Source organism: Hyaena hyaena, unplaced genomic scaffold (genome assembly GCF_003009895.1).
Source record: "Hyaena hyaena isolate Hyena2069 unplaced genomic scaffold, ASM300989v1 scaffold_1227, whole genome shotgun sequence".
In the NCBI taxonomy this organism is placed as follows: domain Eukaryota; kingdom Metazoa; phylum Chordata; class Mammalia; order Carnivora; family Hyaenidae; genus Hyaena; species Hyaena hyaena.
The window spans coordinates 109,067-136,584 of NW_024081862.1; the positions used below are offsets into that span (position 1 = coordinate 109,067).

General features: G+C 36.8%; 1 long non-coding RNA gene across 2 annotated transcripts in view; it reads left to right on the forward strand.

Annotated features, from left to right (window-relative positions):
• Window positions 1-27,518, forward strand: part of LOC120224710 — a 258,324-nt gene that overhangs the window by 35,541 nt on the left and 195,265 nt on the right. The window lies entirely within an intron of this gene.

Sequence of the window (27,518 nt, forward strand, 5' to 3'; positions counted from 1 at the left end):
CACAACATGGATTTCTTGGAAGCCTTCTCTTCTACCAAAATTCCAAACAGCAAAGCCACAGCCCTCGTAGAGCATTCTGAACCCTGTAGTGTGAATTCACACAGGTGGCAACTGGCAGACGACTGCTGGCAGCTGATGGCACCAGCTCTCTCATCTCTCTTTCATATCCCCTCACTTCTCAAGCCCTTGTTATTTCTTCTAGAAGAATTAGCTCAGCGTGTGTGTTTAAAAAATATTTTCAATATTTAGGTTTTTGGTTTTATGGTTCAGTTTAATTAAGGAAAATGCAAATCACCAAGGTAAGTAATTAATTTTTCACTCCTCAGGCCACAGCCAAAGTATAACTAATTTTACACCTACACACACACACACATACACACACACACATTCTCTCTCTCTCTCTCTCTCTCTCTCTCAAGCATCACTAAGTATGCTTCCACCTTAGCTCTGTGACCTTCCAGAGTTTCTGCCTGGAATGCTCTTCTCTGCATAGCACAGGAATAACTTCCACCCGCCTTTAAGTCTTTGTGGTTTGGTTTAATGATGTTGATGTGCAATGAATATTGATTGAACTAAACTGAACACTGAAGGTGGTGGGAATTGTTGACCCATAAGTTTATTTTGAGCTTAATATTTTTTGAGTATTACTTTAAAATGTTTCTCTATAATTATGCCCTCTATTTAAGGCTGATGTTTATTATATTTCATTATTCATATATAGCTTAAATGAGCTCATCAGTATGTTTTCCAAATACTTATGCTGACCAAAAATCTGGCAGACAAACCAGCTCCCATGCTTGGTATTAACTTGTGAAGTTACCAGGTGTGAGTGTGTGTGTACACATATGCACGTGTACATGTGCGTGTACCTGCATGTTTGTGTATGTCGGAATACTTGATATTCTTTGGGGACTCCAAGCCACTAGAAGATGAAATAGGCAAATGGGGCAATAGATGGATAGACAGTGACCTTGATCTAGAGGCTTTGGCAGCTATTCCTCATACAGCCTTGAAGTACTGCTTTCTCATGTAGTTTATACTCTTTAATTATCCTGATTCCAATCTTCTCCAAAGAAATTTTCAAAATTAGTTGGACTGACCAAATCATGGTGGAAATCATGTTTTGAAAAGGCAAACACATAAATATTTTAGCATTAAGTTTAAAGTTCACATAGATAATCTTTCAAGTCTTTAATAAACTATAATCTTGTTTCAAAGCCTATTGCTACATTCTAGGATGTCTACATTTTTAAGACAAACTGCTTTCTTATTTGATTTTTTTCATAATGATATAGCTTCATGACTAAGAGTTAATCATATTAGCTGAATTATATTCCAGATTTACCACTTACCAGGAGTATGGCTTTAGGTAAGTCATATAACTTCTCTGGGTCTCAGGTTTTCATCTGTAATTTTTTTTTTTAAGTCCAAGTGTTTAATAATGATCCAAGATATTGGGGGTACTTTGGGACAGTAACAGGAACAAAGCACGGCCCACCTGCCTCTGCTTCTGAGGCTCAAATACGGTCAGGCAACAGGTTCCTATCCCCCATTCAGAGGAGGAGACAAGGGGTCAGAAGCCTCACTCCAGCCTTCCTACAGGATTACTTCCTAGAGTTACTGATAAGAGTTGATGAGATTACATTTTAAAGTGCTTCATAAAGTAAAAACTTAATAAGTGTTAGTTATAATTATATAATAGGATAGGATGTGTTTGGTGTGTCCTTAAGTATTTCCTCTACAGTGTTCCTTTGCTTTACCATTCTACCTAGGAGTGTCACATGGCAATTCTGTTGAAACTGCTTCCTTGTAGATCACTGGAGGAGGGTTGTAGAGACCGCGATGTTGATAGCAGTAGACTGCCAGATTCTTAACATGTGAAAAGAGCAGGAGATTGTGGTGACCTATGCCAGAATCTTAACGTATTGTTTAAAACCAGACCAAATCTTGCCATTGTATGCTGCCACTCTCTGCCTTTTGGAACTTCTTATGACTCTTGGTGTCCTTGTAATTCATTTTCTTCCTCTCATTTGCTGGTTTTCCTTTTCCATATATGAAATATTCAAGGTGAAGGGAGAAATAACATTTATTTGGTACCTACTCTATGCTGGAAATTGGGCTAGACATTCAACCTTTTCTGTCTCCATTTTATAAATTTTGAGGTTAAGAGGTTAAATTATTTACTCTAAGTTGTACAGTTATTAAGTGGCCAGTTAGAGATTCCATTCCTGATCTCTCTTCCTCTTCCCTACTCTTTGTGAATTAGAAGGCTGCCCCCCTTAAAAGGCCCAAAAGAGGATTTTACTCTCAATGCCAAGATGACTGTTAATCCTGCTCCAAACACTCTGTTATTTTCTACTCATCATAACCCTACTTCTTTTTCAAGTGTTAGCACAATGCTATGTTCTCCATCTCCCCTATCATGCTGCTAAGTCATTGTCTTGCTAGAGTGTAGAACATCCAACAGCATGTAATGCAACACCTTAGGGGCATATGTTATTATGTGGCTAACACTGTTTTAGTCACCGATGAAAAAGAAGTAAGACATTCAAATCAAGCAAGATTTCATCCAGACAAAACACTTTGAAGTCTTCTTCAAAGTTACCTGTGGCCACTACTCATTTGATTTGTAATGGAAACAGATTGACAAAAGAAAGGAAAAAAAATCAAGCTCTTTATTCAGCATCAGTTTTGTGACAGCCCTACGATGGGTGCTATGCATATATCGACTCTTGCAAGTTGTATAACTGAAGTAGTGGAAACACTAAAAAGGTGCCAAATCCATAATTGTACATGTTTGGGCTGCTGCATGCTCTAGGGAGTTAAATGACTAGATAGATGCAAACATATGAGCTCACTAGTGACATGAATCTCACATCAAATCAAAAGAGATTGCAAACAGGAGCTGCATACATGAATTGTATACAAAGTTTTAAGAATATCCTATTTATTTACTCAGAGAAGGTGCAGTCTCTTTAAACATGTCCACAATTACCTTTCATTTTTCCCTAATAAGGTTTTCTTTTCTACCAGGCAACTGCATTTTGATATGGATGAATCACTCTCTCACTGTCACAAAATATTAGTTAGAAATTGATCAGGTTTGCCAGTTAGGCAATCAGACTTCTTGAATTCCCATTTTATGTGGAAGAACACAATCTTGCTGATTTTTAGGTGTATAACAGTAATACTACCTTAGATAAAGTTCTTTCCTAGGGAGAGACCGTGGCAGAAGTCATTGAGAAGGAAAGGAGTGAATGGGATCTGAGGTTCCATTGTCTGGGAGCTTTTTGAAACAAGGAAGTGAAAATAGAATCAGGAGGGCAAAGGTGTATCACTCAGCATTTGCCACACTGGACCAGGACTTGTCACTCTGGGCATGCCCTCCTCCTGGGTACTCTATAACTTTAGGCTCTGAAACTACTGATCTTGGCTCCACTGTATGAAATAATAGTCAAGAGCATGGGTTTTAAAACTAGAAAGACTTGGGGCGGCTGGATGGCTTAGTCGGTTAAGTGTCCAACTTTCGCTTAGGTCATGATCTCGGGGTTTGTGGGTTCGAGACCCGCGTCGGGCTCTGTGCTGACTGCCAGCTCAGAGCCTGGAGGCTGTTTCAATCTGTGACTCCCTCTCTCTCTGACCCTCCCCTGCTCATGCTGTCTCTCTCTCTCTCTCCTAGAAATAAATAAAACATTAAAAAAAATTTTTTTTAAACTAGAAAGACTTGAGTTTTAATTGTGATTTTTCACATCACTAAATGACTTTGAACACTTAATTTTCTAAGCTTCAGCATCCTAATAGTTGAAATACGGAATAATGCCTGCTTCAAAGAATGCCCTGAAGTTTAGTATATTTAATATTTATATTTGTCTACCAGCCACTATAACATATCCAGGAGAAACTGTAAATAAGACAGATAAGGTCCCAGAACTCATGTAATTCATCAGAGAAATAATCTTATGTTGAGCAAACAATTAATTATAATCATGGAAAATCCTGCAAAGAATGAATATAGAGCCCAGGTGAGCAGACAATAGGGAAACTATACTTAGACTGGAGACATGCATTTAATCTGAGACCTTGGAGCTTTACAGTGAGCAGAGGAAACATGTCTCAGGAAAAAGAAACAGCAAGTGCTAAGACTCTGTGGGGTGGAGGACCATGGTGCAGTCCAAGATCTGAAAGAAGGGCTGGGGTGTGGTAAATAACCAGATTGTACAATAACTATATTCTCACAGCAATGAGGGGTAGGAGGAGATTTCTACATGAAAGAATAACATGACCTGAACTACATTTTCTTTTTTCAATAATCTTAAAATTTTGAAAGGATCACCAACTTACAGAAAACTTTTAAGTGTAGGGAATGAACCTGTTGACTTTTTTTGGGGAACCATTGAAGTGCAGTTTGGTGACCTATTGCTCACAAATACATTTAGTATGTATTTTTGACAAACAAGACATTCTCCTATGTAATCACAGTACAACCACCAACGTCAGAAAATTAATATTGAAAAAAAAAAGAAAATTAATATTGATACATTAGTATCAACTAATCCTCAAAACCCAATCAAGTTTCACCAGGTGTCCCAATGTCCTTGTTCTGAAAAATAATAAAGTCAGAATCCTACTACAGCCTATGACTTAGTTGTCATGTCTCTTTAGAGTTCTTCAGTTTGGAGCAAGTCCTTAGTATTTCCTTGAATTTCATGACTTTTAACCTTTAGTACGTTGCAGGCCAGTTATTTTATAGAAGTCTTCTTAGTTCAGTTTGTCTAATATCTCCTTGGCAGGAGTAAACTTGACGTGATACTGTAGTCTCATTGTATCCTATCAATTGTCAGACAGTCTCAATTTGTCCTATTACTAAATGACATTCACTTTGATCACTTTGATTAGAGTGATGTCTGCAGGGCTTCTTAACCCTAAAGTTACAATTTCCTCCTTATAATAAATAAATATTTTACAGTCAATAGTTTAAAGCTATATAAATATCTCGTGCATCAAAGTAGTAATTGGATTATTTATTAATTTACATCTTTATTGACTCAGTTTCCTGCTTTATTCAGTGTGTTATAACTTGTTAACACTTTTTATTTATATGTTCAAGTTTTCCCTCTCCTCATTTTGTTCATGGAACCTGTTCAAGTGAGCTTTTGAATCCTTTTGACATGGCCCCTTCATTTTTTGAACACTGCTTGCCTTCCTGGAGCAGAGGCACTTCTTGTACTTTTCCTCACCCAGAGCTGAACCTAGGTGATCTCAAGGATATAGGATCCTTTTGGACAAAAGCATTTGGAAACCAGGATATGGGCATTGGGAATGCTTAGTATGCTACTGGGTCGGATGTTGCTCCTTCAGTCCTCACGGTGGACAGAACTAGGAGTGCATGTGCGTGTGTGTGTGTGTGTATGTGTGTGTGTGTGTGTGTAAATGAACCTTGTAATATTGGATTGGAACTAGAGTTTTCAGTGTGGACTCGTGATTTTAAAAATATACGTGGATTGAGAAATAAATGTGTGCGTGTGCATACATGTTCTGGTTTTCTCCTTCTTATATTTGCATCTCCCTTTTCCAATAGTGAGAAAACTGTTTCAAAATATTATTTATGCATATATTTGATAAATCTGGGGATGCAACAAATCTCGCATATCCATTGCTCTCTCCTCCTGCACAAATTCCTGCCTCCCCTGCTTGGACTCTTACACCCTGTGACAGTGGACAGGACAAGGATGCTTACCTCATCGTGCTTTGGGTTCAACTCACAACGCCAAGCCACCTGTCCATATGGATGCTCCCCATCCCTACCCGGCTCAGGCTCTGACTTCCAGTGCCAGCCTTCTTCCACCAAGTGGAGCCTTCCTCAGTGCTTAGATACTGGCACAACGTGAAAAGCTGCCCCACCTTTCTCATCCTGTTTGAGCTCTGATTCCCCACCGAAGTGTACTCCCTCACTCCTCTGCGAAGCCCTTCTCACCTTGCTCCAGCATTGACACTCCATGGTGGGGCCTTGGGTCAGAAATATGCCTATTATGCCAACGTAATAGCGAGGAGGCTAGTGTGCCTTGAAATGAATTAGTAAGGGATACTGAGTGGTGAGGGCCACATTGTATATGGCCTACAGGGCTACTTTAAAGTGTTTGGCTTTTGTTCTAAGTGAGACTGGGAACCTTTGGAGGTTTCTAGTGACATGACCTGACATGTTTTAGAAGAATCCATCTGGTACTGTACTGTGACTAGATGAAAGAGAGACACGGTTAGAAATAATGTGCAATGTATTATTACAGTGTATTGGTACAACACATGGATATATTTTACATAAGAAAAACATACATCAGAGTGTGCTTAAATTCTATTATCTACAGTGGTACAGTATTATAAATGTCTGAAAATCATTGTTCACAGTGGCAAGAAAACAGCAGCTGAGTGGTATTACATGTAAAATGGGTAGACTTCTTTTCTTCCTAGGTTCAAAGAACTAATTAGTGATAATACCTGCTAGAAACAAGACACCGATCATACATTAGTATTTCTAGAACACTAATGAGAAAAGAGACATTTATGTGGGATTAAGTTGTTTATTGTATGGGGATGTTCTGTGTAAAGATTTGAAGCAGTAATGTTAGTATGTGTATAATTTACCTAATGTTATTCTGTATTCTTATGGACTTCTAAAACAACATTGAGGTGATCAAACATTTAATAATTCGGTATCAATATGAAAATAGTCCATTTTCCACTCTTATGAAAACATGTAATTTATATTACTGTATTCTTTTTAGAATTAGAAAATAAGCAAAAAAGAAATAATGAATGAAATGCATCTATTATAGTATACTACAAAGATAGGTATTGATAATATTTTGGGCACATATTAAATCTTTGTAACCATATATGTGGTGTACCATTAAAAATGACACAAATTATTCATGCATATTTTGAATATACAGTAGTATATAGATAGGCAGTTTTTAGTTTGCTGCCTTAAGTTTGTCTTCTAACATATTAAAATAATTAAGATGCTTTTACTCTGATTCTTTTAATAAGGGTTCTATTGAAATATATATATGTATATTTATATGTTTATATTAGAGAGAGAGAGCACAAGTGAAGGGAGCTTACAGAGAGGAGAGGGAGGCAAACAGAGAGAGAGTGTCTTTTTTTTTCTTAATTTTTCATGTTGTATTTATTTCTGAGAGTGAGAGAGAGAGAGACAGTGTGAGCAGGGGAGGGTCAGAGAGAGAAGGAGATACAGAATCTGAAGAAGGCTCCAGGCTCTGAGCTGGCTGTCAGAACAGAGCCGGACGCGGGGCTCAAACCCACGAACCATAAGATCATGACATGAGCCGAAGTCAGATGCTTAACTGATTGAGCCACCCAGGTGCCCCAAGAGTGTCTTAAGCAGACTCCATGTTTAGTGTGGAACCTGACTGAGGGCTCCACATGGGGCTCAATCCTGGGATCATGACCTGAGCTGAAATCAAGAGCTGGATGCTCAACCGACTGAGCCACTCAGGTGCCCCTAAATATTTAAGTTTTAAATTTAATATTTAAAATTGGAGAGATACACAAACACACAGGTACATATATTTTTAAATATATGTATCAGGCATCAGCTCTCTAAATTGTTTTATTTTTACTTTTATGTAAGTACTAGTTCATGATCCTCTACCTATTTTTTGTTAATTAATATATATTTTCACTAAAATTTTTAGTTGGCATGTAGTATTCTACAATATGATAATTTATTGGACCAATCTCTTGTGGCATATCTGCACTGTTTAGGATTTATCTCTATTATAAGAGCACTGTCATCTCTATTTTTGTTGACACATCTTTGTGCACTTGCCTAACTGTATTCTTATTCTGGTTCTAATCAAATGGAGGCTATAGTTTCCCAGATGTCCTTATTTCTTAAGGAGTGATAGAATAAACTTATTGTTCTTATGACTAATATATATAGTTTTGTAAGGTAGTAAAATGTAAAGTATACATACATTTTAAATATAAAACTGGAATTTCAAAGCCATTAACTGGTCACTTTGGGGAGCCTCATAGGGGACGGTAAGTAGAGGGTATGTGAGAATGGGAGGAAATAACATTTTATGCATCATCAAAGTTTCTTTGATGAATAAGTTTGAGGAGTATTTAAGATATAGCTCTAAAGGAATTTCTAGGTCAAACATTTACATTTTTATGACTTTTTATCAGTATTGCAAATGTTTCTCTAGAAAGTTATACCACTTTGCCTATCTATAAAAACCGTGCCTATATGTTGGGGGGGGGTAGTATAGTCTTCTAATGGTAATGGGATTTAAAGGCACACTTTAGAAAGAAAAACATCATGGACACAACTGTCTATCACTAAAGACTTCAACATTCTCTTTCTTACCATGCTACTTATATCACCATCTTGTGCCATTCATACACAAAATGTCTTCAAAGCCTTAGCTAATTTTTGGTGGACAAAATTTTGTTCTTCTATGACTCTGTAAATAGGAATGGGTTAAATAAATTTCCAAATCACTCATGAGGGTGGTCAAACCAGCTGCACCCAAATTAAAAAAAACAACAACTATTTATGGCTATCCAAGTTTATTTTAAAATGAAACATCAAATTTTCCATTGGCTTTGATTAAGAAGAAGAAGAAGAAGAAAAAAATCTGTCCTAGCTTTTCAGACAGCAGTCAGCCCAACTACAGTTTGAAATTAATATTGTTTTGTGAGCATAGCAATAAAAACTATTAAGTATTCAGTACTGTAGTAAATTATTACATAATGGCCAAATTCAATTTTGAATTAGAAAGTACACAAGTCACAAGTATTATACCTGTTATGAGAACCCCCCTTTTGTAATTCATTAAGTACCTTTCTCATAACAGTGTAACTTTTTGTATTTCATGAATAATTGGTTTAATTGTATCTGTGGTCACTGTACAAACGTTTTTTAAGCTTACAATTATGATGTAAAGCCTAATAAATTAGGTAGGCTGTAAGCTCCCTGAAAGTAGGACAGAGTCTTATCTTTGTACCTTTAATGCTTAGAACAATTTCTGGCATAAGAAGAAACCCAATATAAGCTTCTTGAATAGATGAAATGTGGTGTGTAGCCCCAAAATTATCATATAAAGCTTAAATGTCCATTTCAGAGATGATTTTCAAGTTCCCTAATATAATGAACATTAATTGAGTGCATACTGTGAGCCAGGTACTGGAGAAACAGTGGTGAATAAACCAGGCAGAGTGCCCAGTGTCTGTAGCCAAGAAACCTAACTGTATTTGTGTCATTAATGAGACTAGCATGCTCCCTCTGTCCCATCTTGCTCTCTCTATCAAGAAAAGTAATCTTTCTCAAATCACAACTGAGACACACTAGCATAGAATTATACTACAAATTAGTATTTACAGTTAACTCCACTTTCCTCCTCCCTTTCATTGCTCTGGTGTTACTGGTCATCTCTCTGTCTTTGGATTCTCTAAGCACTTTCCATTCATAGGGATTGGTATTTGCCTTTCCATCTGTCTGAACTCTTCTGCCTTGGAATCCATCTTCTCCCTTGAGATCTGGATGGAAAGTCATCTCCTTAGAAGGGTCTTTCTTGGTTTCCCCTCCCCCATCCTCAGCTAGTGGTACCTGCTCCAGTCACTAACACAGCACACTGTTTTATTTCCTTCATAGCAACAATAACTTTTGAAATTATATTGTCTGTGTTTCTGCTTGTTTATTTTGTTTTTTTTATAATTTTATTTATTTCTAGGAGAGAGAGAGAGAGAGAGACAGCGTGAGCAGGGAAGAGTCAGAGAGAGAGGGAGATACAGACTCTGAAATAGGCTCCAGGCTCTGAGCTGGCAGTCAGCACAGAGCCCGACGCGGGGCTCGAACCCATGAACCGCGAGATCATGACCCAAGCGAAAGTCGGACGCTCAACCGACTAAGCCACCCAGACACCCCTGTTTCTGTTTGTTAATTATTTCCCCACGCAGAATACAAATTCCACAGTTTAATATACATTCCAGACTTTAAGGGAACATAACATGGGTTATTGTTTTTGTATTAAAACAATAAAGAACTACAGTGAAAAGAAGTGCAGGCATATCACAAGGACTCCTCTCTCTCTCCACTGTCAGTCTCAGTTGCATTCCCCAGAAATTTAACATGGAACTTTCAAACATTTCAGTTTTTAATGCTTCCAGTGGTTACCCTTGAACTCTAAGTAATCTTCTTATATTTCATGATTTATCACAATTACATAGTATCTCACCATAAATATGAGGAATTTGGTGTACTTTCTCTACCTCTTACCCCCCTACTCCCTTACTTTATGTCCCATTTCCTGATATTACTATTTTAGTACTCTTGTTTACCTTCTCAATATTAAACAACAGATTTAAGTCTCTTAACTAACCCATTTGACATTATCGAATGGTTTAGATGTTATCTAATTATAATATTGGAAAATTGGACAATCAGCTTTCCTACAATTCTATGATATTCTCTTAATACCTACTCTTTTCATAATTTTTGTCATTGCATCATCATTGTCAAGATTACATTATTTATAGTCTGTAAGTTGATTTTAGTACTTTAATTGTGAAATTGCTATTGTGTAAATTTTCTCACACATGTAGGGTGATTGGACAGAGAAGGAACTCTAAACTTATACCACGTATCCACATATCACTCTAAGAATAATATTTCCAGAGCAAAGTTCAATTGAATTCTCCTATACCTATCGATTGTTCTAAATCATATCACATTTCAGTTAACTTCATATTTGGATCATTACTATAATGTACACATTTGTTTATCCTAGAGTTTCCAATTGTTTTTCTTCTAATTTATCTACGAAGTAATTAACTTTATTTTGTTTTAAAACTTTTCTAGGGGCCCCTGGGTGGCTCATTCGGTTAAGTGTCTGACTCTTCATTTCAGCTCAGGTCAAGGTCTCATGGTTCTTGAGTTCAAAATTCACATCAGGCTCCATGCTGAAAATATGGAATTTGCTTGGGATTTTCTCTCTCTCTCCCCTCTCTCTCCCTGCCCCTCCCCCACTTGCTCTCTCTCTCAAACTCTAAAAGTATGAAAACTATATACAACTTTTCTAGATTTTTAAACTGCAGTTGCCTAAGGACACCTGGGTGGCTCAGTTGGCTAAACTTCCGACTTTGGCTCAGGTCATGATGTCACAGTAGTGAGTTTAAGCTCCACGTTGGGCTCTGTGTTGACAGCTTGGAGCCTAGAGTCTGCTTTGGATTCAGTGTCTCCCTTTCTCTCTGCTCCTCGATTGCTCATGGTCTCTCTCTCTCTCTCTCTCTCTTTCTTTCAAAAATAAATAAATGTTAAAGAAAAATTAAACTGAAATTGCCTAGTGTATTTTTATTCCGAAGATATGACTGCTAGAGCCTTCTGTTGGAATATCAATTTATTCATTTCTAACTGCATGGCTATCATTCTTGGATTTATTTTTACTGTATTAATATTTTGGTTCCATTACTATTTTTCTTTTTAACTGTTTAACTACTTTATCCTTCTTGCATTCCTGATTTTACTCCGCCTATGGACATTCACAAGATTTTTGTTTTCAGGTGAATGAGATCTAAATTCTTCAGTACATGAACATCTGAAAATTGCTTTATATTGTTTACACTTAACTGATAAATTAACTAATAAATTTTTTCTAGATTCCAAATAATTTCTTTTTCCACAATGCTAGATGTATTTTTCTTTCTGTTTTTAGCGCTTAATACTGATGATCTGATCCTAATCTTATTTATCTTCTGTCATAAGTAAATCTTGACAACAGTTTTGTCTTAGATTTTTAAATTTCATCAAGATGTGAATAAGTGTAGATCTTTTCCCTTCTTTTCATTCATTTTTTTTCTTTGGCCTTCAGTGAAGGCTTTAAATGTGAGGATTTAAAAATATCTTTAACTCAGAAAAAGCTATTTTAAAAATTATTTCTTTTCACTCATTGCCTCGGTTGCCAGTCCTGTGGCCTCTGGAACTACTACTCTAAGATGTTGTAAGGAGCAAGCAAAATGATTTGAAACCTTCACAATTAACCAGAAACAAAACAAAACAAAACAAAACAAAACAAAAATTTTAAAACCACCTTTAGGGGAGCCTGGAGCCTGTTTCAGATTCTGTGTCTCCCTCTGTCTCTGACCCTTCCCTGCTCACGCTGTCTTTCTCTCTCTCAGAAATAAATAAAATATTAAAGAAAAACTTTTTAAAGCCATCTTTATTCTAGATCTCTTGTGGAGATCTGAATTTATCTTGGGATCTGCTCTACCTTTCTTCCCAGCTTCAAGACCAACATTTTGAGGTCTACCTCGGAAAATTTTTGAAATTTAACCAGAGGCAAAAGTTACAGCTAACTGCTGGAATGGATGGGAGAGAAGCCAACTGGTCAAAAGTGTTCTTCAATTAGACACTTTGATAATTGATTTAAAATCCAAATAGAGCTTGGAGCTTAGGGCTGGATTTGGGGCTCTTCAAAGCAGATGGCTCTATAGTGCGCTATAGCCCTTTAGCTTCCTTTTGCCCTTGCATTTCCATTACTACGAGCCATTTAAATTCTATGTCCCAGAAATTTAATAAAATCTCTAATATCCACATGATATACTCACTCATTTTTATTGTTGAAACCTATTTATTTTATTATACTTTTTACTGAAATTTTAGGCTAATATTAAGAACAAGGAGAAGCAAACACATATGCTCAATCTGCCATACTAAACAGACATAAACACATGACAGTTAGATGCAGGGTTTTGAAATAGTACTTTTAATGTATTTTGATACAATCTCCACCAAGATTATTAAATTTCCATTATTTATATTCATAAGTAATAAGTTCAACATGTACCTTTTACCTGATCCCTGAACCTTTCTTCAAGTTTCACAGAAACAGAAATAATGTCATAATAATGGAGACCTCCTACTTTGCTGATTAATAAGAACACAGTCCCATGATCCTTGTTGAAATACATAATCAACTTCTGGAAGACAGAATTTGGATGGAATTATAAAGATAAAATCATACCATCATTTAGAGTAACTGGGATTTGGATTTGAATCTCCAACTTTTCTATTCACTCTACAACCTTGGACAAGTTAATTTATGCTCTATATTCAGGTTTCTCCTTTAATAGTAAGGTAATAATGACATATCAAGTTATGTCAAGAACTCAATGAGATAATGTAAAATGCCTAGACAGTACCTGGCATATAAAATGTGCAATAATTTACATTTCTCCCAGAAACCTTTGCTTCTATTATGGTATATTTTCCTGACTGAAGAGCAGGCTTTATTTATTCCTGATGCTTGTGCTATTGGCTTATGTGCACTGAAATGATTCATCTTGATATTAATATCATTGCTAAGAGCACATTAGCAGAGAGGTTAAAAGTTGTAGAGCCCTGGGGCGCCTGGGTGGCTTAGTCGGTTAAGCGTCCGACTTTCGCTTGGGTCATGATCTCGCGGTTCGTGGGTTCGAGCCCCGCGTCGGGCTCTGTGCTGACTGCCAGCTCGGAGCCTGGAGCCTGTTTCAGTCTGTGACTCCCTCTCTCTCTGACCCTCCCCTGCTCACGCTGTCTCTCTCTCTCTCTCTCCTAGAAATAAATAAAAAAAACATTAAAAAAAAAAAAAAAAGTTGTAGAGCCCTGAGGCGCCTGGGTGGCTCAGTCGGTTAAGCTTCCGACTTCAGCTCAGGTCATGATCTCATGGTTTGTGGGTTCAAGCCCCGCATTGGGCTCTGTGCTGACAGCTAGCTCAGAGCCTGGAGCCTGTTTCAGATTCTGTGTCTCCCTCTCTCTCTCTGACCCTCCCATGCTCATGCTGTCTCTCTCTCAGAAATAAATAAAACATTAAAAAAAAAAAGTTGTAGAGCCCATAGTGATATCACTATGTGCGAGCTGTTTGGGAATCAGTATTCTTATATACTGAATGAGGAGAATAAGAGGACTTGCCTAACCTAGAGCATTGCTGTGAAGATAATGGATGTACGTGTGAAGTGCTTATCACAGAACTAAACACATAGGCATCCCTTTCTTGGGTTGGGTGAGCTTTGTGGTGCAGTACTTGATTTGGCCCTTAGAGGGAGCTCCACGTGAGTGAGAATCCTGTGAAGCAGATGAGCTCTGTAAAGCTTCTTGCATTCTGTTTTTAGCAAAACTGATTAAGGGGTGATTTAAATTGCACAGATTCACAGCTCTGTGACATTTATATGCATTTTTTAAAATTTTGAAGCAGAACATAAATTTAGGTTTATTCTGGGTTAACAATAAATAATTTGAATTATTTCATAAAACACTCCTCATGTCGTCGGCCAGATCAGAAAATTTAAATAATCTCAATACCAGAGTATCCTCCAGTGGCTGACCAAGATGGTAAATCCCACAATTTACAAAATGTATTTTTGGCATACACACACAAACACACACACACAAATGATTGCACTAAAATAGGCAAGGCGGCAATCATTTTAAATCTTTCAAACCATAACCTTTCAAAGAAATTAGTTCTTCCTGTGACAAAGATTGCTGAGGCAATAAACTATAAATGGCTTTTACGGAAGCAAATCCAAATAGAAGAGAGTTACAAGTAACATCAACATTCCGGATAACCCAGAGCAGCCTTAGACTTATTTTCAGCCCTGAAAAAATGAAAACATAAAACAATAAAGATATTATACTCAACACTAAAACCAGAATTCAATAAGTTTAAAACAAGATACATTAAAGGAGAGATTAATGTGAAGTTTACTCCTCACATGACCAGAAATAAGACGATGTAGTTTAAAATGTTTCTCCTAAGAAATTATTAAACTCGATTTTTACAGCAACTCTATATGAACTATCTAAGGGAAGGAAGGAAATAATTTCTTAACTTACACAGTATAAAACTTTACTTTGCTGTGAACTTACATTTGCAAATATTCAATTAACTTTATTAGCATGACAAAGCCTGGTTCTGAGCTGGAGCCCCAATATATGACTTGCTATTTCCCTAACACACTTTGAGTTTCAAAGTCTCCATGCCTTGTGATCCCTTCTGGTAAAGACTCCATTCTTGCCACTCACATTTGCTGAGCTCAGATATCCCATTTTCACAATAATCCTCCACAAACACTCTTTCCACCCCTCCCCCAACCCATGCAGAATTACTTACTTCCTCATCTTGTTTCCCAAAACATATATTCTATTCCAGCTACTGATATATAGTCTTCTCTCCATGCCTGAATTCTGAACTTTGTGTGACCATAGACTGTACCTTATTTCCTCGAGTATCCTCAGAACCTCCCAGGATACCCAGAACATGTTATAAAATTAAGTTGGATTTTTGGAGAGGTAGGTACCCAGAGTGCCATGCATCCATGGGCAACTTAAATCCAGTGAGATGAGGCCAGAGGTGGTATTGATGGTGATTTAACTACATGGAGAACCTAATATACAATATTAAGAGAACATTATGTTCTTTCTTCCCTTTTCAAGAATAAAAAAGTTACTATTATGTTCATTATAATAAAATACTTTTTTTCAAAACGAGTTTTTAATTTTTTTTTACAAATAGTTTATTGTCAAGTTGGTTTCCATATAACACCCAGTGCTCATCCCCACAAGTGCCCTCCACCATGCCCATCTCCCCCCTCCCCCACACACCCATCAGTCCTCAGTTCTCAGCATTCAAGAGTCTCTCATGGTTTGCCACTCTCCCTTTCCCCCACCATTTCCCTCCTTCTTCTCCCCTATGGTCCTCCTTTAAGTTCCTCCTAATCCTCCTATACGTGCAAAATGGATAAAGGACCTGAACGTGAGACAGGAAACTATCAAAACCCTAGAGGAGAAAGCAGGAAACAACCTCCTTGACCTCTGCCGCAGCAATTTCTTACTTGACACATCCCCAAAAGCAAAAGAATCAAGAGCAAAAATAAACTATTGGGACCTCATCAAGATTAAAAGCTTCTGACGGCAAAGGAAACAATCCATAAAACCAATAGGCAACCAATGGAATGGGAAAAGATAGTTGCAAATGACATATCAGATAAAGGGTTAATATCCAAAATCTATAAGGAACTCACCAAACTCCACACCCAAAAAACAAACAACCCAGTGAAGAAATGGGCAGAAGATATGAACAGACACTTCTCCAAAGAGGACACCCAGATGGCCAACAGACACATGAAACGATGCTCAGCATCCATCCTCATCAGGGAAATACAAATCAAAACCACACTGAGATACCACCTCATGCCAGTCAGAGTGGCTAAAATGAGCAAATCAGAGAACTCTAGATGCCGGCGAGGATGTGGAGAAACAGGCACCCTCCTACACTGTTGGTGGGAATATAAACTGGTGCAGCCCCTCTGGAAAACAGTGTGGAGGTTCCTCAAAAAATTAACAATAGAACTCCCCTATGACCCAGCAATAGCACTGCTAGGAATTTACCCAAGGGATATAGGAGTTTTTAATGTTTTAGATAAAAGCAGAACAAGTTAAAGTTACTTAGATTCAGCCTCTCAAAAGGCACATGTAGGGAAGTCTTAAGTACAAAGGTGCGCTTACAGACCCCACTTGCTCTTAGCCCTGCTTTTTGCTATCCAGTTCCCACACAGAAGACAAAGCGCTTTCTTTTTCAAAAAGAAGAAATCAGACCATATCGTTTACCTGCTTATCATTTATGTCTCTGATGGCTTCCAGTCCACTTGGAATAAAACTCAAATCCTTTCCTCAAGGCCCTACAGGTGTGGCCTCCGCTGACCACTCTCACCGATTCTCACTGAGTTCTGCTTCACTAACAAGCTACAGTCACACTTCCTTTCCTTCTCTTACTTAAAGACACCTAGTTTATTTAGTTTTACTTTCAGCCTGTGAAGAACCGTCCCTCCTGGAGATTTTCAGTTACCTTTTTTTTAAAGTTTTTTTTAAAATGTTTTATTTATTTCTGAGAGAGAGAGAGAGAGAGAGCGTGAGCAGGGGAGGGTCAGAGAGAGAGGGAGACACAGAATCTGAAACAGGCTCCAGGCACTGAGCTGGCTGTCAGCACAGAGCCCGATGCGGGGCTCGAACCCACAAACCGTGAGATCATGACCTGAGCCGAAGTCAGATGCTTAACTGACTGAGCCACCCAGGCACCCTTCTCTTACCTTTTTAAGAGACTTGGTATCTTGTCATTTAGATCCAAATAAAAGACACTTACTTTAGGCTTCCTTGATTACCTGATCTAAACAGCTTCCCAAATCTTTAAAGTATGTCATCTTGTTTTATCTTCATTATAGCATTTAGCACTACCTGGCTGTTTCTTGCTATTTGTTTATTTTTTTCTGTGCTTTTCACTAGACGATATAGGTCTTAAAAATAGACACTTTGTTCAGCTCTGTGTCCCAAACCACTAGAAAGGCAAATAGAAGCTCAAAAGCATTTCAGTTTTTTACTTTTTTAAAAATTGAAGTATAGTTGGCATACAATATTGCATTAGTTTCAGTTGTACAACATAATATTTTGGCAGTTCTATACATTACAGAATGCTTACCATGGTAAGTGTTGTTACCATCTGTCACCATACAAAGTTATTACAGTTATCATTGATATACTCCGTATACTGTCTCTTCATCCCCTGACTTATTTATTTTTTAACTGGAAATTTGTACCTTTTAATACTCTTCACCTATATTACCCAAATAAGAATTAAATAGAATTAACAAAAGCCTTTCTTGAATGAATGTACTGCAAGGAATAAAATTTGAGGTAGTAACAATTACTCATTTCCTTCATCTTTTAATACCTCCTGGTACTCTCTTAAAATATTGGAAGTTGGGGTTAAGAATGCATTCAGCTAAATTATCTCAAATGTTTAGAAAGCTGGTAGATTAATTGAAAGGATCGACTCTTGAGAAATCATTGTTGGTCCTGAGTTATCCAAAGACAGGTATGCAGATTCTTCTAGAATCAAGCAGGCCTGGAGAGAGTGCATAGAGAACAACTCTTCCAAGGAGTTTCGCTGAAAATAAGATCAAAGGAAAAGTGAGAGGGAAGTAGGACCAAAAGAAACTTCTTGTTTTTCTTTTTTGAAGTGGAGGGAATAATTACATGTCTTTTAAAAAATGATATAGTGGCAAGATCATATTAATTAATCAGGTTATGTATTGTTGTAAAAATCTTAGATTTTTTTTCATTTCTAAGCTGCTATATATAAATTACTCAGAGGAAAAAAAACATCTCCAGTAGGAGATGCTAATATGTAATTAGTGTCATAATTAAGGTGAGGATGTTAGATATATACAGAGGGAGGAATCAGAAAAGGATTTGGGTATGCCGTGTGATAACTGAGCAAGTGAATAATGCATGTCGGTAAGTTTGGAGTATAATACATAATACACTGCTATATTTGTCCTCAACATATTGGGCCATATTGATTGAACCTGTTTCTTGGGGCTCCAGTAGTGAGACTCTGGGAAAAATTCCTTTACTGCCTAGCTTTCTTCACTTTTAATATGACATGAATATATGTCATCATCTCTAAAGTCTCTAATAGGGCTAAAAACTCTGTAACTAATTGGAATGTTGCAGGTTTCAGAAGTAAAATGGAAGTAAAAATGACACCAGAAAGATAAAATTCATCTACTTTAAGTCTCTGACTGGATGGTTTTATGTGCCACTTGGAAAGTGTATTCCTCTTTCAAAGTAAAAGAAATCAATTAACAAACAGCAGAGAGGTCATGCCTAGCAATTTAAAATTGCAAAGCATTTCCTGATGGAATTACATATTTTGTAGATGAAGGAACCTAAAAAATTATTTGATTTAGCTTTTGTAAAAACTGTGGAATGGACATTTTATGAGATGTGAATAGGCATTATGCAACAAATCAGTTCTGTGATCAAATAAGTGTGGATCGCATGCACAGTATATTTGATCGAGAGATTCTTAAATCTTATCAATATATTAAAGGTCTTGAAAAATTCCTCATTAAAAAAACCCAATTAACTTTAAACATATGTTTTATTCATTCCAACAATTTATTATGTGCCTACTGCATGACAGCCTCTGCCACATGTACTTAGGATATATCAATGCCAAAACAGACAAAGTTGTCCTCCCGGGGCTTACCTGCTGGAGGGTTGAGGTGAGGAATAAACACCAAACATAGTAAGGAATTTATAAAATATGATCGAAAACTATAAATGCTATGAAAAAATTAGAGGAGTATGGGGGAATTAAGAGAGCTGATGCAAGGATGGGAACAGACCTCATTCAGTATTTCACAGAATGGTCTCAATAGAGGCTCATTAAGAAGATGACATTTGAACAAAGATTTGATGGAGGCAAGGGAATTGTATAAGTAGATACCTGAGAGAATAGTATTTCAGTCAGAGAGAATGACCAGAGCAGGTCCAATGTTCAGGCTAAAGCAAGGTGGCCATTGTGGCTAAAGCCAGGTAAACAAGAGGGTAGTCACAGGAGAAGAGATCATAGAAGATCTTTTGAAGATAGTTGTGTGCCATTTAAGGATTTTTGGCTTTTTCCGTAAGTGAAATGGGAAGCCACGGCAAGGTTTTGACCAGAAAAGTAACTTGAATTTATTTGACTTCTAAAAAGGTAATTTCAGCTACTGTGTTGAAAATAGATATAGAGTTGCAAGGACAGAAGCAGGAAAACCCACTAGGGCTCCATTGCAGCAATCCATGTGAGATATCATTATAATTCTGACTCGGAGAATAGCAGTGGAGATGGTGAAAGTGGTGAGATTTTTCCATGTAGAGCCAAGAGAATTTGCAAATTACATGTGGAGTATGAGAGAAAGAGAGGTGTCAAAGATACCTTCCGGGCTTTCAGCCTGAGGAACTCAAAAGGATGGCGTTCCCATCAACTGAGACAGAAAGGCTATATATGGGGAGCTAGCTCTCTAGGGAAAACTTGGGAGCTTAGTTTGGGGCTTGTGATCATGCATAGGCATAACAGCAGAGATGCTGGGAAGGCAGTTAGATATATGAAATATAGATATATCAGAAGTTCAGGAGGGAGGTCTCACCTAGAGATACAAGTCTGGAAGCAATCAACATTGATTATATTTAAAGACCTGAAACTTGAAGAGATCACCAAAATGGTAATAAAAAAATCAAAAGGGTTGGAAGAATAAGCTTGGAGCCTCCAGCATCAAGAGCCTGGGGAGAAGGGGAAGAACCAGCAAAGGAAACTGAAGAGTAGCCAAGGGGAAGGGAGGTAAAGTAGGAGAATGTGGTCTCCTGGCAGACAAGTAATGACACCACATCAAGATGACAGTGACAACTATGTCACATGCCTCTGAAAGGTCAAGTAAGGTGAGGACTGAGAAGTAAACATTAGATTTAGCAATGTGGAGCCATTGGTAACTTTGACAAGTACAATATTAGAAGAATGGTGGAGTCAAAAGCCTTATGAAGTGGGTTTAAGAGAAAATGAGAAAAGGGATAATTTAAAATGATAAGTATAGAAATTTTTCCAAGAAGTTTTGCTACAGATGGGCTCAAAGAAAAGGTGGGAGGAAAGTACAGCCAAGTGAATTTTGTGCTTTTTTTTTTCTTTTAGGAAGGAAGGTAGTTGTATGCTTGTATGCTTATGACAGTGATCCATAAAAAACATGAAAACTTATGATGTAGGAGAAGGGGGACTTGCCAGAGCATTTTCATTTAGGCACAAGTATTATTCTGACTTTAGATATCAGCACAAAAAGTTATTTCATGCTAACAGGTAGGAAGGTAGAGTTTGTGGGAGCAGATATTGGGGTGGTGGCAGTCTATAAAAGTCCTTTTCTGATCATAGAACCCTTTTCTCTTTCCTCCTCAGATCCAACACAATACTAACGTAATGTAGCCAGGTGCACCAGTATGCTATAGAACACTGGGAAACACTGATGCACTGATGTATTGCCATGCCTTTACTTTAGCAAAGTATAAACTATATTCAGAGGTAAAATGACTAGTCCTAGCTTACACATATAGTTAATGTTGTTAACACCTCCCTTATTCATGGACAAACTAGCTGAGCACTATATAATCTAATCACTTCCAATTATCTGCCTAAAGTCATTAGTGTATCCCATGTTGATGTCATAATTCATAGACCATTCCTCATACCTGACATACAGACTCTTAATAAGTATATACTGAATCAATGAATATATTAATACATCATATATTTTTCTGAACAAAACAGGAGGCCAAAATATGGCCAAAACAGGAGTTCACTTATTTCACTAATTATGTGAAATTAAGACCAATTAAACTTTTAAGTCCCAGGTTATTTAGAACTGTGGGAATTATACATTTACTGCATTGGGTCAATTTTCTACTGCTGCTATAACAAATTGTTAAAACTTTAGCAGCTTCAAACAAGACCTATTCATTATCTCAGTTTTTCGTGTCATAAATCTGACGTTTATCTCAACTGGGCTAAAATCAAGTTGTCAACAGGGCTGTGTCTCTTACTGAAGGCTCAGTGGAACAAACCACCTCCAAGCTCATTCAAGTTATGGCTTCATTTGGTTCTTTATGTTTGTAGGACTGAGATCACTGTTTCCAGGCTGATTTTTGCTCCTGGAGGTTGTCCACATTCCATGTTGTCTCCTTCAGCAGTAATGTGTCCAGTCCCTATGACACTTGGAATCTCTCTGATTTCAGCCCAATAAATTTCTTTGCTTTTAAGGGCTCCTGTGATTAGATTCAGCCAATATAGATAATCTGTAACTTTATCACATCCCTATGACTTTAATCACATCCATAAAATCCCTTTGCCATGTAACTATTCACAAGTTCCAAGAATTAAGGCATGGACATGATGGGAGCCGGGGGAGGCATTCTGCCTACCAAACTTTTGTTATCTAAAAGATTTAAGGTGTTTTTTAAAAGATTTTTCTATAAAATTATGTATTGTCCATGAGATAAGAGATGACAGATATTACCCCACTGAGAGAATCAAGAGGCAAAAAGTAAATTGTAATTTTCTAAATCTGACTAATTTCCTAGAGATCATTCCTTTCAATCTCTCCCCTTTCATTTCCATTTCATCCCATTTAATTTTATTCGATTCCAGAAACTTTTGTTGAACAACTTCTATGTGCCAAACACCAGTACTAATTACAATGGATATAAAGATAGAAGACATTTTCTCAGCTCTTAAGGAGCTAACAGCTTAGTTAGGGAAACCTCACAAACATAATTTACAGCAACAGGGTATGGTAAATGAACATTAGTGGACAAAGAAATGGACATAGACTGCTAAGAGTTACCTTATACACCTTAGAGCTATTAATGCTGTGCTGGATCACAGGAACACCTTCAAAGTAACCAGGTAGTAACTAGTACTAGTTACTAGTTATTAGGTAGTAACTAATACTAGTTATTAATTACTAGATAGTAACTAATACTTCCAAAGTGTCTTCAGCTGCCTAAAGAGAAATCTTTTTGGGTATTGCCTTGTGACTAAAAAGGAAAACATTTCAGGGTTGGCATGAGCCTGCTAGTCTTTCTAAAACTTAACTTTACAAGCCCAAATAAAAGCCTATAAAAATCAAGGCTCCCAGTCATAATCAATAGAGTGGGGGTGGGGAGGCAAGCTGGCGGGCTGGACTGGGGCCTGTATATATGTCTAAGCCACCTGGGATGTTCTATGTCTGTCTATTTGGCAGGAGCCCTTGCTGTGCATCATAGAAGACTGCTGAGGCACTCATTGGCAGGGCTGTAAAGACTTAAACAGTAGCAATTTGTTATATATACTCTGGCACTGTACTTCACAGACCAAAAGGATTCGGTCTTTTATCAACATAATCAAGACAACTGGCTCCACCATTGTCTTGCTTTTCATTGTACTTTTGGATACAAATATTTCAGAGAAATTGTGGTTTTTCCAAGCTCAGAAATTTTTTTTCAAATTGTTCAATAAATAATTCATTAATGTATTCATTTATTCCTTCCTTTCGTTATGTACCTCCGGAATGTAAAACTATGTAAGCTTCAGATTTAAATGTGTGCAGACTTCCTTGATGTTTTTTAAGGGAATGAAAAATTTAGTTTGACTTAGCATATCCTGTTGAGTTAACCATCAGCCTGCAGGGATAAGAGGAAATCAGGGAAACCAGTCATATTTTTGAGTATCCAAAGACACAGGCCAGTCCAAAGAGACATCAGCCAGAAGTCTTAGGCAGTGTCCTGCAGACCCCCCGCTATACCTGGTATGGCATTAACATTTTAGTTTTTGGAAAGTAGGTAGATTCAAAGGGTCCTAGATGTCAGAGGGGAGGATATATTACCCATCAGTAGGAAAATATTGAAATATTTAAACAAGTGACATATGCATGCTGGTCATCAGAGCTCAATATCAATGTTGAGGGAGAGTATGCTTTGAATTAGTAGTGAGTTTGCTGTGGGCAAAATCTTTGTGCTATTTTGACCCATTCACTCCTCTAAAGCTGTACCTTAGGGCAGTCTTTCTCAAATCTCCCTGTTCTTCGGAATTGTTTGGTAAACTTTATTTCTCATTTTACTGGGTTTTAAAAAATTATGTTAAAATATATCATGTGCACATGTTTATAAGACTCAAACTGTATAGACGGCTAGATAGTGAAAAGTTAAATCACTTGTCCTACACTACTTCTACCTGTAGACTCCTTCCTACAGGTAAATTCACTTTTGACCATTGCAGTACTTAGTTCTTCCAGTCATTGCCTCTATAACTAAGGACAATAGTTTTATATCTATAATACATAACAACTTTAAGTAGCACTCATTTAATTGGAGGACCTTTTACAAATACACAGATTACTAGGAACCTTCTTACTAGACTGAATTTTTAAAAAGTTCTGATGTGATCCTTTTGTTCAGCCAGAGTCAGAACGTTCTCTGCTAACAGAGAAACGAGTGTGTGGACCATAACATAACCATGTGCTTTAGAAAGCTCTTTGCTCAACCACCATGGCCATGCTTGGTGGCATTTTACAATCTGCAAATTTCATTTCACTCAGAGAATATCTTGCCTTACCTTCCTCATCCTTTTGTTTTCACATCTTTTTTATTCCTCCTCTAAATCTACTTGCCTTATTACAAACCTTTTTTGTGTATGTCCTAGAGCTTATCTGCTAACCCTATATTCCCTGCTTTTTTTACCCATATTTAAAGAGTAGAATAAATTACTGTCTTACACCGTTGTTCAAAGAAAACAGATATAGGGAAAGGTCATTCAAATCGTAGAGAGCAGAGTGCTCAAAAAAAAAAAATCAGAATTTTCTGAGAAAATGTATAATCTCATGATCAATTAATAAAATACATATTCTCCATACTTGGAAACTCAGCATATTTATTTAACATAGCAATTTATATTTAGCAAAAATTACTCATCACACTCAGGAACATAAAATCTCAATGCTTATTTCTGCCTGCCAGTGCATTTCATGCAGCCCCAGTTGTTTATAATGAGATTGGTGCTGACTTTTCAAATGAAAATTTCTACTGTAGGCTGCACTAAATCACAGGGAGTATTAGACAATATAGAGCACAAACACACATTCAGAATAGGACATGGCATCTGTCAGTCAGCTTGCTGGGAATCTTTTGTACTTAGGCTAAGCCTCTGAACATTACACATAGATTTAACACAGAGTAGTCAGCCTTACATTGTGGGTGAGTGGAGAAACCAAGTAATTCAGTCTGTCACACAAAGCCATTCTTAGTTGAATCATGTCTGAATATTTTCTCAATTTTAAAATGTTGTTTTATAGAATTTTTAAGTTTAATCATTATTTTCTACAGGAGGAGTTGCTCATCTCAATTATTACAAAAGGATCCAAAGCTATTGCTAAGATTCTACACCATATAAAAACAGAGGAAGGGAAGTATTTTTAAAAAGAAAAATTTTTATTTCTCCTATGCCAAATCCTTTCTTTCAGAATTTAGCAGCAGATTTTTCTGATCCCCAGGATGTATAGGCTTATATTAGATCCTCTATTTCCAGTTGCCTCCAACTGCCAACTCCTGGACACAGCAGTTCTCAGCCTCACCAGTTCTTCCTTTCCAATATCTTAGACAATGAATAATTGGAAATAAAAAAAATTAAACTATTTAAATACCATTGAAACCACAAAATATTAAAGGATTAACTTTACATAAGGTATATAATATTGCTTCATCAAAAACTATGAACCGGTGCTGAGAGAAATGTTAGAAGACCCAAGTAAGTAGTAAGTAGTAAGAAATACTGTATTTATTTATTTAAAAAATTTTAGTTCTTATTTATTTATTTTTTTTTTGAGAGAGAGAGAGACAGAGCATGAGCAGGGAAGGGTCAGAGAAAGAGGGAGCAGAATCCAAAGCAGGCTCCAGGCTCTGAGCTGTCAGTACAAAGACTGAAGTGGGGCTCGAACCCACAGACTGAGATCATGACCTGAACAGAAGTCAGACACTTAGCCAACTGAGCCACCCACACGCCCCAGATATACTGTATTTATTGACTGGAGAACTGAGTGTTGTTAAGATGTTTATTCTCCCCTAAATTATGTGTGTGTGTGTGTGTGTGTGTGTGTGTGTGTGTGTGTGTTCAATATAATCACAAATTATCTAAATTCCCTGTGGGCTTTTAAAGACTATAGACAAATTGATTTTAAAATGTATTTGGAAATACAAAAGACCTAGAATAGCAAACAAAAAAAATCTTTTAACAAAGTTAGAGATACCTGACTTCAAGATATGTAATAAGGGGCAATAGTAAATATAGTATAGTTTTAGTAAAATAATAGATTAATAGATTAAAATACAGAATCTAGAAATAGATTTACATATATATGATCAAATAATTTTCAACAAAGGCATCAAAGCGATTCAATGAGAAGTGGAAAATCTTTTTACAAATGGTGCTAGAAAAAGAGGATATCCAAATTTTAAAAAAGCATTTCAACTTTTGCCTCACTCCATACTCAAAAGCTAATTGAAATGGATCATAGACCTATAAATAAAAGCTAAAGTTATAAGCTTTTAGAATAATACACAGGAAGATATTTTCATGAACTAATATTACTTGGAGAGGGCAAAGAAACCATATAGTGGACTTTATTACAATCAAATACAACTGCTCATCAAAAGGTACTGTTAAGAAAATAGATACAGATCAGGAGAAAATATGTAGAGCAAATACATCTGACACAGGGCTTATATATAAAGAATTCCTATAACTCAATAATAATAAAGAGTATAATTGTATAAAAATTGACAAAACACTTGAACAAACAGAAATGACATATGAATAACTAATAAGCACATTAAAAAGAGTTCAACATCATTCTCAGAGCGATGCAAATTAAAACAGTATTGAAATAAGGTCAACAATACCAAATGTTTTAGAGCATGTGGAATCTTTGAAACACTCATACATAGCCAGTGGGAGTATAAAATGGTACAACCATTTTAGAAAATAGTTTGGCAATTTCTCAAAAAAGTTAAACATATATATGTACCTTATGACTAAGGAATTGCCCTCCTAGGCATTTGTCTAAGAAAACTGGAAACATCTATCCACAAAAACCTTGCTCTAGAATGTTTAGAACTACTTTGTTTTTATTAGAAAAATCCATGTATCCATCATCAGGAGAACAATTATTAAATAAACTGTGATATATTCAAACAGTGGAACAACAATAAAAAGGAATGAATGACTGGTACACACAAAAGCATAGGTAAATCTCAAAAATATTATGTTGAGTAAAAGATGCCAGAAACAAAGTAGTATATAATTTATGATTCCATTTATAAGAAGTTTAGAATAACAAAATTAATCTATGATAATAGAAATCAGATGAATGGGGTTGCTTCTGGGGAATGAGGCAGAGGACTTTCTGGAAAGAGATATGAGGGAACTTTCTGAGGTCATAGAAATATACTGGCTTGATAAAGGTGTGGATTACATAAGTGTACTCATTTGTCAGACTGAACAAACTATACACTTAAGATCTGTGCATTTCATTGAATGTAAAGTAGAACCTTGCAAAAAATTTTGAAAATATCTTCCAGATTTGTCCATTACTACTGATTTTGTTAACTCAGAACTACCAAAGCGTTCTTCAAATACAGAACTGTGTTTTGTTTAGGTTCGTGTCCCAGTGAATGGACTGGTATGTGGCACATTTTATTCCTTAACCAGAAGTCCATACAAGTACAAGACAGTTGCAGAAACATAGTTCTGGCCTAACCATTCTACAAACATGAAACGTTATCTACTTTGTTGATTCCAAGCTTTCCAACTTCAAGGTATTGCAAAACCAGTGAATCTTTTCATTGTTCTCATCGTGTCATCCCTTGGCACCATTCAGAATGCAAGGTGCTGCAGCTATTTGTTTTCTCTGTTAAGTTCGGTGTTTCCTTCCTTCTCCCACTCCAAATTGTCTTTCCATTATTTTCCTCTGTGCTCAATTTTTTATAGCTTTTGGAACTTATTGTTGTTGTTCAAAAAAGAAGGAAGGAGAGAAAAACATTAAGGAAATGAAAGGGGAAAAATCCCTCT